Below are 13074 nucleotides of genomic sequence, written 5' to 3' on the forward strand. Positions count from 1 at the left end.
TCTATTGGCAATTTGTAGGAGTTTGTGAGCAAGTCCATCAGGCTTACAAAAGAAAGGAGAGTGATCCAATCCTTCTATCTCGTATACCATTTTTGGAGGATTCTCTTCAATCATTTTTCTCTAAAATTTCTTTGGAAACAATTTATCTTCTTTGGCTACAATGTAAGCTCGTCGAACTCGTCCATAGTTTTCCTTCATGTAGGAAACAACTCCCTCCTAGCACAAAGATCTTTTGAGGAGAGAATTAGTCAAACAAATATCCTGCATCAATTTCATGATACCAACCAGTCAATCAAGCAATTAAGTGTATTACACACTTGAGCCAAGGAGTAGTTTGATTTCAATGGTTTACCGAAGAGGGTGTGTTTTGTAATAAAAATTCTTGTAAAAATTGTTTGCTAAACTTTAAGGATGCGGGTTTTTTCCCTTCTCCACTCGCAAAGGAATATGTGGAGTCTCCAAATTTTCCAAGACCAGACGAAATCTATAGATGTAAAATAAAATAAAATTAGAAATATAAAAACTAAAATTGAAAGTAAGATAGGTTTTAAATATAAACGGTATGCTAAAAAGAATATAAGAACTATCTTTTTAATTGGTCCATTTTTATCTATAGAAATGGTTAGTGTTTGCTTTATTTTTCTTGGATAATTATTTAAGATGTCAAATGGCATAAATTGTGTGCTAAATTTGAGGTTTACAGTAGAGAATCCAAAGTGAATTCTTGTAGGTTTCACTTCTCTCATTTGTACCAAGATATCAATAAGTGAAGATTGATGCCGAGATCTTCTCTTCAAACAACTAGTTCAACCATTTTTGCAACTGTCAAGTCCACCATCCCATTTCTAATGCACCGTCCAAGCCAATGATTCACATAATTAGTGGCAATTTAAATTAGTTTTCTGTAGATTTTTTCGTATTTCACTTTGCATTAGAATTTCAATAATACTTGCTATTACAAGCAATAAATCTATTAGTCCATCTCTACCATAGGTTTCACAAAGTTTTGCACGTAATAAAGGACCAATCAATAACAATTCAACTGTTGTGACAAGCAATGATTTTCATCATAGGTTTCATAGAAGAGTTTTATAGATGATAGTTGTAAGATGTAATGATATATACATATGAATGATGCAACAATAAAACGTTAGTTTTTTTTTCTCTGCAGTAAAACAGAGCCTCCCCTGTTTTGAATATTATCATTTTAATTATTGTGTTGCTACTGTTGTTTAAATCCTACATTTGGTATCAGAGCTGAAGGTGTTTGGAAAATAAGAGCATGGCAAACAATTTGCAAATCCTAGAGTTTGATGGAGTTGATTACCAATATTGGTCAATCAAGATGAAGACTTTTTTGATTGGGAAATATTATTGGGAGATCGTTGAATTTGGATATGAAGAGCTTGCAGATTGGAATACTCTCCAACCTAATGATAGGAGATTGAAGAAAGAAGCTAAGAAGAAGTATGCAATGGCATTGTTTCACATTCAGATGGCTCTTGATAAGAGCTTGTTTCCTCGAATTGCTGATGCACAGATAGCAAAAGAGGCCTGGAAGACTCTAAAAGATGCTTACCATGGCAATGAACAGATCAAGGTTGTGAAGCTATAAACCTTGAAAAGAGAATATGAGAACTTGAAGATGAAGGAGATAGAGAGTGTGGGAGATTTTTGTGTGAGAGTGAAAGATGTGACTCATAAAATGGCCACTTTGGGTGAATCTATTGCTCAAGAGCAAATAATACAAAAGGTATTGAGATCTCTAACCCCAAGATGGAATACTGTAGCAATTGTCATAGAAGAAAGAAAAAATTTAGCTACCATGGAGTATGATGAATTGGTTGGATCTCTTATATCACATGAGGATAGAATAAGGGACACATCTACCAGTGTTAATGAGAAGGCTTTTGCTTCCCAATTGCAAATTTCAAAGAACGATGGTGCTAGCAGCAGTAGTAACAACAACAAAGGCTTGGGAAGGGGCCAAAATCAGAATTTTTCAAGAGGATTTAGAGGAAGAGGAGGTGCTCAAGGAGGAAGAGGTAGAGGCAGATTTGATAAAAGGAACATCCAATGCTATCATTGCAATAAGTATGGACATTTTGAGAGAGAGTGTAGACTAAAATCAAGTAACAATAATGCAAATTATGCCCAACAAGATGAGGATCCTTCCTCGGGTAATTTATTTTTGTGTTATAGGAAAGGTGAAAGTAATGTGAATGATGTTTGGTATTTGGATTCTGGATGCTCTAACCATATGTCTGGTAGCAGAGAAATATTTTCAAAGCTTGATGATAGTTACAAATGCAATATTACTCTTGGTAATAACAATACTATGGATGTTGTGGCCAAAGGAGCCATGGATGTTCAGAAAAAGGAAGGTATGAAAAGTGTTCAAGATATTTATTATACTCCCAAGTTGAAGCATAATTTATTGAGTGTTGGGCAGCTATGTGAGAAGAATTATAGAGTAGTATTTGAGAACATGCACTGTACTATCTATGATAAGAATAAAAAAAGAAGAAGTGATTACAGTTGTTCCTATGACAAAGAATAGGATGTTTCCTTTGAAGTGTGGTCAAAATGATAATCAACTTGTCAATATGGATTATGAAGATAAAAGTTGGTTGTGGCATCTCAGGTATGGCCATTTGAATTTCAATAGTTTGAAGAATCTAACATCAAATGCATTAGTTCTTGGATTGCCTAAGGTTGAAGAGCATAAACATATTTGTGAAGGGTTTTCAAAAGGGAAACATTCAAGGGAATCATTTCCAAAAGGCAATGCATGGAGGGCCCAATACCCACTTCAGCTTATTCATTTAGATATTTGTGGTCCAATGCAAACACAAAGCTTGGGTAAGTCATCATATTTCATTATTTTTATTGATGATTACTCATGCATGTGTTGGGTATATTTTTTGAAGACTAAGGATGAAGCCTTTGATACATTCAAGAGGTTTAAAGCTTGTGTAGAGAATGAGAAAGGGAACACAATCAGATGTTTGAGAACAGATCAAGGAGGAGAGTTTTGTTCAAACGATTTTCAAAATTTTTGTGAGATGAATGACATCAAAAGACAACTCACAACTGCATACACACCCCAATAGAATGGAGTGGTTGAAAGGAAGAACTATACTATGGTAGAAATGGCAAGGAGCATGTTATAAACCAAGGGTTTGAACAATTCTTATTGGGCTGATTCAGTTGCTACATGTCATGTCCCCTTTTCAAATAATTAAAAATAATAATCTTTACTAAGGCAGGCAGGCCCAAAAAGGTGAAGTTTCAGAAAAAAGGGGATAATCTTTGGAAGCTAATGGACTAATAAATGAAAATTATTATTAAAATATGTATTATTAATACCTCTTGGATGTGAGTTAGGGTTATGCCCTCTTTTAAGGGGTTTGGAGGCATTCTGGGCTCATTCCAGAACTTGATTTTTGCTCATTTCTTTGTTATTCTTCAGAGGCTACAAAACCTATGGAGAAGGAGACCCAAGAATGGGATTTTGCAAGTTTTCAAGAAGGCTAAGGATGGGAGTTCAAAGCCATTCCATGTGCATGCTCATGCAGAGTTTGCCTTTGTGCTGAACAGTGCAGATTTGTGGGTTTTCAGGTGTTTTTTTGTAAGAGTTTGGTGTTTTCAGTTGAGTATTTCATATCAGTTTGGGTTGCTGCTGTATATCAAACATTTAGATATTAAAATAGAGCTGAATATATGTGTTTGGTCATGATTATACTTCTATGATAGATTATCAGTGCTTTTGTGGTGTTTTCGGGAGCTCGATGAGCATTGTTTTTGTCCTCCGTTTGGGAGCTATTGTGTAAATGTTATAGAGATATGGAAATGTCATTTTTTAGGCTATTATGCTGCTGAAATTTCTATAAAAAATGTCCACTTTTAGATTTATTAATAATATGTGAAGCTGTGAAGTTTTTGGCACTATTTTCGACATATCTGATTTGGGGTTTATTGAGAAATTGGTGGATCTTTGAAATATTGGTTGTTTGATCTTAAAGATCTGATTAGAGGCTTGAAATATCATATAAAATCAGTAAAGGGACATTTCAGTGGTATCAAAGCTATGATCTTGCTAGCTTGAGGGTTTGTAGAAGTTGGCATGTTAGTTTTGACAACTACCCAAATCTTGCATTTTATAATTTATGGTTGGATGTTGCTTCTAATCAGCTACATGTCAAAATTTATGGTTGCATGCTACTTCTAATCATTTGCATGTTAGTTCTTGGTGAATTTGGTGGTTGTATGTTGCTTCTAATCAGCTGCATGTCAAAATCTATAGTTGCATGCTACTTCTAATCATTTGCATGTTAGTTCTTGGTGTTTGAAGAAGTTATAACCTATTGGGGTTACACTCTACTTTATCTAGAATGGACAGGTATAGTACAGAGTCTCAGAGGAAACGATCTTGGACAATTGATATCCAGAGTCAGAATAGTAGAAAGGATGGTTATTTAGACATTCGAGATAAACTTAGGAAAATAAGCCATGACATGTCTGAACAGTTGGTTGAGCACCACCATATGATGAATGCCATGTTGTCCGACCTAGCTAAGGTGGATAAGTTGACTGGATTTCTATTTGGCAGATTTTCTCATAGGGCAAATGACACAATTACCAAGAACTTGCATGAGGAGTTTGAGAAACTAGCTTATAGCCAAGCAGAGGTCTCAGATTCTACTCTGCCATAGGAGGTAGTGGGTTTAGATGATGATTATGAGGATGTTGTTGTGCATGATGGTGAGATACCTGGTAGAGATGAGCAGACATTGAGCATTCATGAATTTGCTGAGAAAGAGTACCAGGCACAGTTAGATGCTTCATCACATGAGGTTGAGGTAGGTAGCACTTCACATGATTTGTCCAGCCAGCTGAAGGTGAACAAAGATAGTATTGTGACTTCATTATCTCATCATGACAGGATGCGAGATATGATAGAGGATCACATTTGAATGTTTCAGTTACAGGGTAGACATAAGGGAGTTCAGGAAAAGTCTTCTTGTGTTGACTTAGACGCAATTAGGGAAGGAATGGGAATGATGAAGTTGAGTTATTTACATCTTCTATCAGATTGTGACCATCTTCTTAGCCTTGTTGGAGACTATTCAGATGCCTTGAGGAGGAAGGAGGAGGAAGTTGACAGGTTTTCTCATGAGCTTGAGGACACTCAAGCTTCTTTGGTGAATACTCCATTGGCATTACAAGACTAGGAGAGACATGGGGATAAGCATGGCATGGAATTGAGTTTAGTTTCATCTTGCACTCCTGATACTCAGCTTTCTACAAACGGTAGATCATATGTGGTCATTGATAATGTTGCGAGTTCATCTTGCATTCACATCCAGGATATAGGGACAATGTCAGACAGGTATGTGGAATTAGTTGGCATTGGTCATATTACTCAGGTGAGGAGTTTGCTTGAGTTACCAACTGATTATAGTTTACGGATATGGACTTGAGATTGTTATATTGGCATTTGGGATTCAGTCGTCTGGAAATCTTTAACACTTTTTGGTAGTAGTGATTGTTTGGCTGCTATCATGGATTTGATTAGTAGATTGCACAGTGTTGTCTTTTCTTGTGCCAGGAGCTTATCTGATGTTGATATTAGTTTTTATACACCGGTGTTGGGTTTTGTTCATATATCCAGTCGACCATTTTTGCTAGAATGTGTTGATGATCTTTCATATTTGGCAGTGTGTCCAGATGAGTCTCAGGATCATATTGGCATTGATGACATCCATGAGGATGCAATGGGTAGTTTTGAAGACCGAGTTTCCTTGGTAGTTTCTTTTGGTACAAAGGAGTTGGATAGCAGTGCTATAGTTTTTGATACTCCGTATGTTGATATGAGCTTTGGAGTTGATTCACAGGATATGGATGGTAATACTTTAGAGACTAGTAACTTTGAGGATACTCCTTTAGACAGTGCATCAGAGGAGGTTTGTAGGAGACACTCTAGCCAGTGCCATCATGTGTCTAATCAATTGAGAGTGAGTGAGACATTGCTATCGCTTGCTAGCATTTCGATGTTGTTCGTCAATTGTTAGCAATTTATGGATGGGGTTCTCCTACTAGTGATGAGTAGGGAGGCAATTATCTTTCCTTAACAGAGTTCCACTCTTTATGGGAGGCTTTCTAGATTTTGAGATAGGATTATATGCAGTTGGTAGCCTATAGAGATTATCTTATGGAGTGGGGTAGTACAGCATACGATGCATTGTTGGCCAAGGAAGATGAGGTGAGTGAGCTTACTCAACAACTTGAGGTGACTTCTGAGATTCTTGAGAGTACACAGTTGGCTTTCAAGGAGTCACAGTTTCATTTGGCTAAGGTGACCATGGAGTTAGAGCAACTACAGTCTTTACCAGATTTTGTACAGTCACAAGTTGTGGTGTTTGGTGATTTGAGGATGTCCATGGTCGAGATTTCCAAAGACAGTGGAGACAGAGATTCATCCATCCTTGATACTAACATTAGCATATTGGGTTCATCCCCACTAAAGTCAAGTTCAGTTGAGTTGGGTCCTGCAGCAGATTGTTGTGGTATGCCTAACATGGTGGTGACCTCTAGTACTAATGGCACAAAAATTAGAGATCTTGTATTAAAGACCATGCGTGATGTTGATGAGCTTATAGTTGGCATGGTTCCTTCTAGTAATACTACTCCCTTGGCGATGTCTTCAGAGGTAGTAGTCAGTTCCAACTTGGTTAGTGATCGATTGCAGTTAGTTACATCTGGATTGTAGTCTGAGCCACTAATTGAGATTGGCACATTCTATCAACATTACATTGTGAGGTATGCTCATCAATTCACCTTTGATGACCATGTTGATGAGATGATGATACGGAGATGTATTTTGGTTCCTAGTGCTTATCATCAATTATGGGATAGTTTGACGCCTCAGGATGAGAGTTGTGATGGGCATGACATGGCGATAGGTTTTGCAGTTGACAGCTTGATAATACATGACTTAGAGCAGGAGTTTTGGAGTGATGCTTCAGTGGGTGTTGTTGTTGATTCTACTCCTTTGGCTATGACATCTCATGACTTAGCTGGTGATCAGTCATAGTGGGTTGTATCACTTGTTCATGGTGAGCTGTTGACTGAGGTTGGTTTTTTTATCAACATTATATTGCAGGGTATGTACATCAGTTAGCATTTGATCCTTGTGTTGAGGAGTTGATGGCAGGCAAATTTGGTTTGGGTTCCATTTCTTGCTGTTTATCTTGTGATGGATTTTCACCATCAGGGGTGCATGGGAGTTATGGTTATGAGATAGTGACCAGTGATTTGAAAAGTTGTGTTGACTATAGGAGTTGTACAGTGTGTGGATTCTCCATACTTGGTATAGTTCCATTCAGGAGCATTCACCATTGTTGCAAAGTTGGATTGTACATTCCGTATAGGCTAGTGGGATGTGTTGATGGTATTTACTATGTTGGCAGTTTGATTTGTCCACTTTACTTGGGTTTTGATGTTCTAAGAGTTTGTGTCTCATGGGTTTCTGACTGTGGAAGTTGTGACTTTGGAGTTTGGTTGAGCAGTAATTGTCAGTTTGATTATGGATTCCTCTTGGTTATATTGCAGAGGTATTGTAGGAGCCTATGTTAATTGACAATAGTATAGTTCATTACTACATTTGGGATCCAGGTGGATTGATTGGTTTATTGTTCAACCATTGCTTGAGGAAAAAAAATATTTGGAAGGGGAGGACTTGTCATGTCCCCTTTTCAAATAATTAAAAATAATAATCTTTACTAAGGCAGGCAGGCCCAAAAAGTTGAAGTTTTGGAAAAAAGGGGATAATATTTGAAAGCTAATGGACTAATAGATGAAAATTATAATTAAAATATGTTTTATTAACCCCTCTTGGACGTGAGTTAGGGTTATGCTCTCTTTTAAGGGGTTTGGAGGCATTCTGGGCTCATTCCAGAACTTGATTTTTGCTCATTTCTTTGTTATTCTTCAGAGGCTGCAAAACCTGTGGAGAAGGAGACCCAAGAATGGGAGTTTTCAGGTTTCTAGGAATGCTAAGGATGGGAGTTCAAAGCCATTCTATGTGCATGCTCATGCAGAGTTTGCCTTTGTGCTGAACAATGCAGATTTGTGGGTTTTCGGGTGTGTTTTTTGTAAGAGTTTGGTGTTTTCAGTTGAGTATTTCATATCAGTTTAAGTTGCTGCTGTATATCAGACATTTATATGTTAAAATGGAGCTGAATATATTTATTTTGTCATGATTATACTTCTATGATAGATTATCAGTGCTTTTATGGTGTTTTCGGCTATTTTGTGTTATGTTCGGGAGCTCGATGAGCATTGTTTTTGTCCTCCGTTTGGGAGCTGTTGTGTAAATTTTATATAGATATGGAAATGTCATTTTTTAGGCTGTTATGCTACTGAAATTTCTATAAAAAATTTCCACTTTTAGATTTATTAATAATATGTGAAGCTATAAAGTTTTTGGCACTATTTCCGACATACCCGATTTGGGCTTTGTTGAGAAATTGGTGGATCTTTGAAATATTGGTTGTTTGATCTTAAAGATCTGATTAGAGGCTTGAAATATCATATAAAATCAGTAAAGGGACATTTCACTACAACCGTATATATTCTCAATAGGAGTCCTACAAGTGCCCTACACAAGATGACTCCATATGAATCATGGTATGAGAAAAAGCCTAACGTAAATCATTTTAAAGTTTTTGGTTGTTTGGCTTATATTCGCATCCCTGATCAAAATAGGCAAAAGCTAGATGCTAAAAGTGAATCATGTATTTTTGTGGGCTATAGTGAGGAAAGCAAAGCTTGTAGATTATTCAATCCTATTACTAATAAGATTGTTGTTTCAAGAGATGTGATTTGTGATGAAGGGGGAGTTTACGGTCATCAAAAACAACATGTTGGAAAGCCAAAATTAGTTTTGGATAATGATGATATTGCTGATAATGATAATGAGCAGCCAGCTAATGGTTCTATTTCAAGAGCACCAAGCCCACCAAGAAACCCCTCACCAATCCCAAGAGCAAGTCCATCCTCAAGTCCTCCAAGGAAGGTAAGAAGATTGAGTGATATCTATGAGAGATGTCAAAATCAAGAACATGAAGAAGATCTAATAGGTGAGACAGTAAATTTTGCATTACTTGCTAAAGCTGATTTTGAGCCATCATGTTTTGAAGATGCATCTGCTAATGAGGTTTGGATGCAAGCAATGAATGAAGAGATGGATTCCATTGATAGGAATGAAACATGGGAGCTTGTAGATCTTCCACATAAGAAGAAGAAGATTGGCACAAAATGGGTCTATAAGACCAAGTATAATAGTGATGGGAGTGTTGAAAGACACAAAGCAAGATTGGTTGCTAAAGTTTTCACTCAAAGGTATGGCATTGATTATGAAGAAACTTTTGCACCAGTAGCAAGACAAGAAGCTATTAGGATGCTAATCTCTCTTGCAGCTCAAAAGAAATGGAGTATTCATCACATGGATGTGAAAAGTGCCTTCTTGAATGGGTACTTAGAAGAAGAGGTATATGTGGGACAGCCACAAGGTTTTGAGATTCAAGGAAAAGAAGATTATGTCTACAAGTTGAAGAGGGCTTTGTATGGCCTCAAGCAAGCACCACGTGCATGGTATGCAAGAATTGATGGATATTTTCAGCAAAATGGCTTTCAAAGAAGTAAGAGTGAACCTACCCTTTACTATAAACAAGAAGATAAAGATATTCTCATTGTGAGTTTGTATGTTGATGATTTGTTATATATGGGTAGTAGTTCAAAGATGAAAGATGAATTTAAAGTTGCTATATGAATGAGTTTGAGATGAAATATTTAGGTCTCATGAAGTACTTTCTTGGCATGGAGATTTATCAAGGTAAAGATGACATTTTTATTTGTCAAGAAAAATATGCAAAAGATATGTTGAAGAAATTTGATATGGCTGATTGTAAACCTCTTTCCACTCCAATTGCTCATGGATTTGCATTATGTAGAGATGATGGTGCTGAAATTATTGATGAGACATCATACAGGAGCATTGTGGAGAGTTTGATGTTCTTAACTCACACAAGGCCTGATATTGCTTATTCAGTTTCATTGGTTTCAAGGTATATGACAAATCCATCAGAGGAACATATGAAGGCAGCCAAGATAATTTTGAGGTATGTGAAAAGCATGGTAGATTTTGGCATTCACTATTCTTCTAATAAGTTTGAGCTTGTTGGCTTTAGTGATTCAGATTGGGGAGGTTGTTTGGATGACCAAAAATCTACATCTGGTAATTGTTTTTCTTTGGGTTTTGGTTTAATTACATGGAGTTCAAAGAAGCAAAGTATGGTTGCTCTCTCTTCTATAGAAGTGGAATATGTTGTGGTCACTTCAACTGGCACACAAGCTTTATGGCTTAGAAAGCTTCTTGAAGAAATTGGAGAGATACAGGTTTAGCCTACTATGATTTTTTGTGACAACATAAGTGCCATTAAATTGGCCAAGAATCTAGTTCATCACAACAGGACCAAACACTTTGATCTGAAACAACATTTCATCAGAGATTTGGTACAAAATAAAGTGGTTGAGTTGAAGTACATCAACACAAAGGAGAAAATCTTAGACATCTTCACAAAGGCAGTTACAAAAGATCAGGTTTTGGTACTTAGAGATTAGATTGTGAGTCCTCTTAGCATCAAGGGGAAGTATGAAGATTAATGCCGAGATCTTCTCTTCAAACAACTAGTTCAACCATTTTTGCAACCGTCAGTTCCACCATCCCATTTCTAATGCACCGTCCAAGCCAAGGATTCACATAATTAGCGGCAATTTAAATTAGTTTTTTGTAGATTGTTTCGTATTTCACTTTGCATTAGAATTTCAATAATACTTGCTGTTACAAGCAATAAATCTGTTAGTCCATCTCTACCGCAAGTTTCACAAAGTTTTGCATGTAATAAAGGACCAGTCAATAATAGTTCAACTATTGTGACAAGTAGTGATTTTCATCATAGGTTTCATAGAAGAGTTTTATAGATGATAGTTGTAAGATGTAATGATATATACATATGAATGATGCAACAATAAAATGTTAGTTTTTTTTTCTCTGCAATAAAACAGAGCCTCCCCTGTTCTGAATATTATCATTTTAATTATTGTGTTGCTGCTGTTGTTTAAATCCTATAATAAGAAGCACCACAATCCAACTCCAAGCAGTTGGAATTACAATAAGAAGCACCATATTCAAACTAGCAGTATAATTCCATCTGGTAAGAGATTCAGAATGTTGAAAGAGTTTTAGAGTTTAAAAGATTTCTCTTTTATGAGGAATGCATGGAAGGAATTTGGCACCATAGTTGTGGGTCTCATGTGGAATGCATGGTTCCCATAGGGAATGTGCAGGGGTCTCCCATTGAGGATGAGAGGAGTCCAGATATAGAGCTTAGGATTTGTCCTTTGGTTTATCTTAGGTTTTCTTTGGAAAAAGGGAAGAGGGCTCTACATAGGGGCCAGGTTTTAACTCCAACAAAAAGTTTTTTTTGGAGAGATTTGAATTCAATCCTTCATTATTGTTGTTATGGATGTTCCGTTGTTGAAATTTTTTTGTGTGTGTTTTCAAAGGTCTCTCTTTGTTTGTAAGTTCTAATCTCATCTTGTATTTCTTTGTCTTGTTGTACACGATTTCACATAGGGTTCTTTCAAAATCCCCTTCTAATTCATATCTATGATTAAAATATTGTTTATCTAATGAAAAACAAAACATTGGCAAGTTCAAAAAGATTTAGAAATAAACCCCTTTCAAACTATCAAAGGCTGTCGATCCGCTGAGGGCCATCAGTGCAGTAACAAAAACAACAACAACAATTTTATGTGGAAAGCACTCCATGGTGTATGTCAGATTGAAGCCACCTGTGCTATGACCAACGAGTATCACCTACACAAATTTTTGTCAAGCTACCTGTTAATATCGAACTATTTTACAACAAAAACTCTTATTTTTTATGTCTCCAAAATTAGTATCTCTTGATACTTTTTTCTAAAGACTGACCAATATCACACCTGATGGTTGGAAGGCATATCAGCAAAGAAGTCTGTGAGAGACTGATTGTATTGATCTATTGTGGAAATATGATCTGCATCAGTGGGATCAATGCCTTGGCCGGCCATGTCAAGGGAAGAGACAGTATGACCATCTTTCTTAAGGAGGTCTGCAACTTTGTACCAACACCACCCACCAAAGCAGGCTCCATGAACCAACACAAAGTGGAAGCTTCTTGAATCACATGCCATCACTTTAGCTGCTATTATTCTCAAAACACATCTGCACCTAGCCTTTCGTAGGCTCTTATCACTGCAGTGCCATGTGCAATTATATATTTGGACTTTTTCCTTTCTTCTAAGTTCTTACAAAGTTTGGGCTTTTATCTGTAAAAATCTTCGATGCCATTTGCAATGGTGAATAGAGTTTCGTCTTCACTGGCCACTTGCATATCAAAGTCTACATTGGTCAATTGCTAGGTAATGAATGATGAGGGTTACTCTTTGACAGACACATTATCCATTACTTTTAACCATTTACACCCGAGTATAAATTTTGAAGTTCGAGAACTTCAGTATAGGTATGCCTTTGGTGTAAATACTGTTTTGTTTGGACTTTAGCCGCATCAAACAATTTCTTTGGATATCAGATTTTTTATGAGTGGTTTCTCACTTCTTTGAACGATTTATGCCACATCTTCCTTTTTAAATTGGCTCTCCATTTCATAAGACGGCTAAATGGTGGATCCTCGTTGAATGCAAATCATACATGGATGATGATAGACGAAAATGTGGCCGTTATTAGCGGAACCAACATCTCCAAAACAACGAACTTTATGATAATTCTTTATCAAAAGTATTTTGACTTGGTAAAATCATTAAGTTGTAATTTTCCCATACCAATTACGATTTCGTTTTTATTAAAATTTGTCTCTCTTTAATTTTATTTAAAAATTATTTTTATTATGATATGCTTGTAATATTAAATATAAGAAATTATAGATATAATATATTTTCTATGTCATA

The 13074-nt window shown here is 36.4% G+C and overlaps 1 pseudogene across 1 annotated transcript; it reads right to left on the reverse strand.

Moving 5' to 3' along the window:
- Positions 1-254: 254 nt before the first annotated feature.
- Positions 255-12477, reverse strand: LOC149565308 (methyl jasmonate esterase 1 pseudogene; annotated as a pseudogene). The gene is made up of 3 exons (XR_016361376.1): positions 12070-12477; positions 11804-11944; positions 255-484 (listed from the first exon to the last, which is right to left on the reverse strand). The product of XR_016361376.1 is annotated as a methyl jasmonate esterase 1 pseudogene (transcript).
- Between the last annotated feature and the right edge of the window lie 597 nt (positions 12478-13074).

The sequence above is a fragment of the Cupressus sempervirens genome, chromosome 3 (genome assembly GCF_028749045.1).
Source record: "Cupressus sempervirens isolate cs-2001-9-10 chromosome 3, ASM2874904v1, whole genome shotgun sequence".
In the NCBI taxonomy this organism is placed as follows: Eukaryota; Viridiplantae; Streptophyta; class Pinopsida; order Cupressales; family Cupressaceae; genus Cupressus; species Cupressus sempervirens.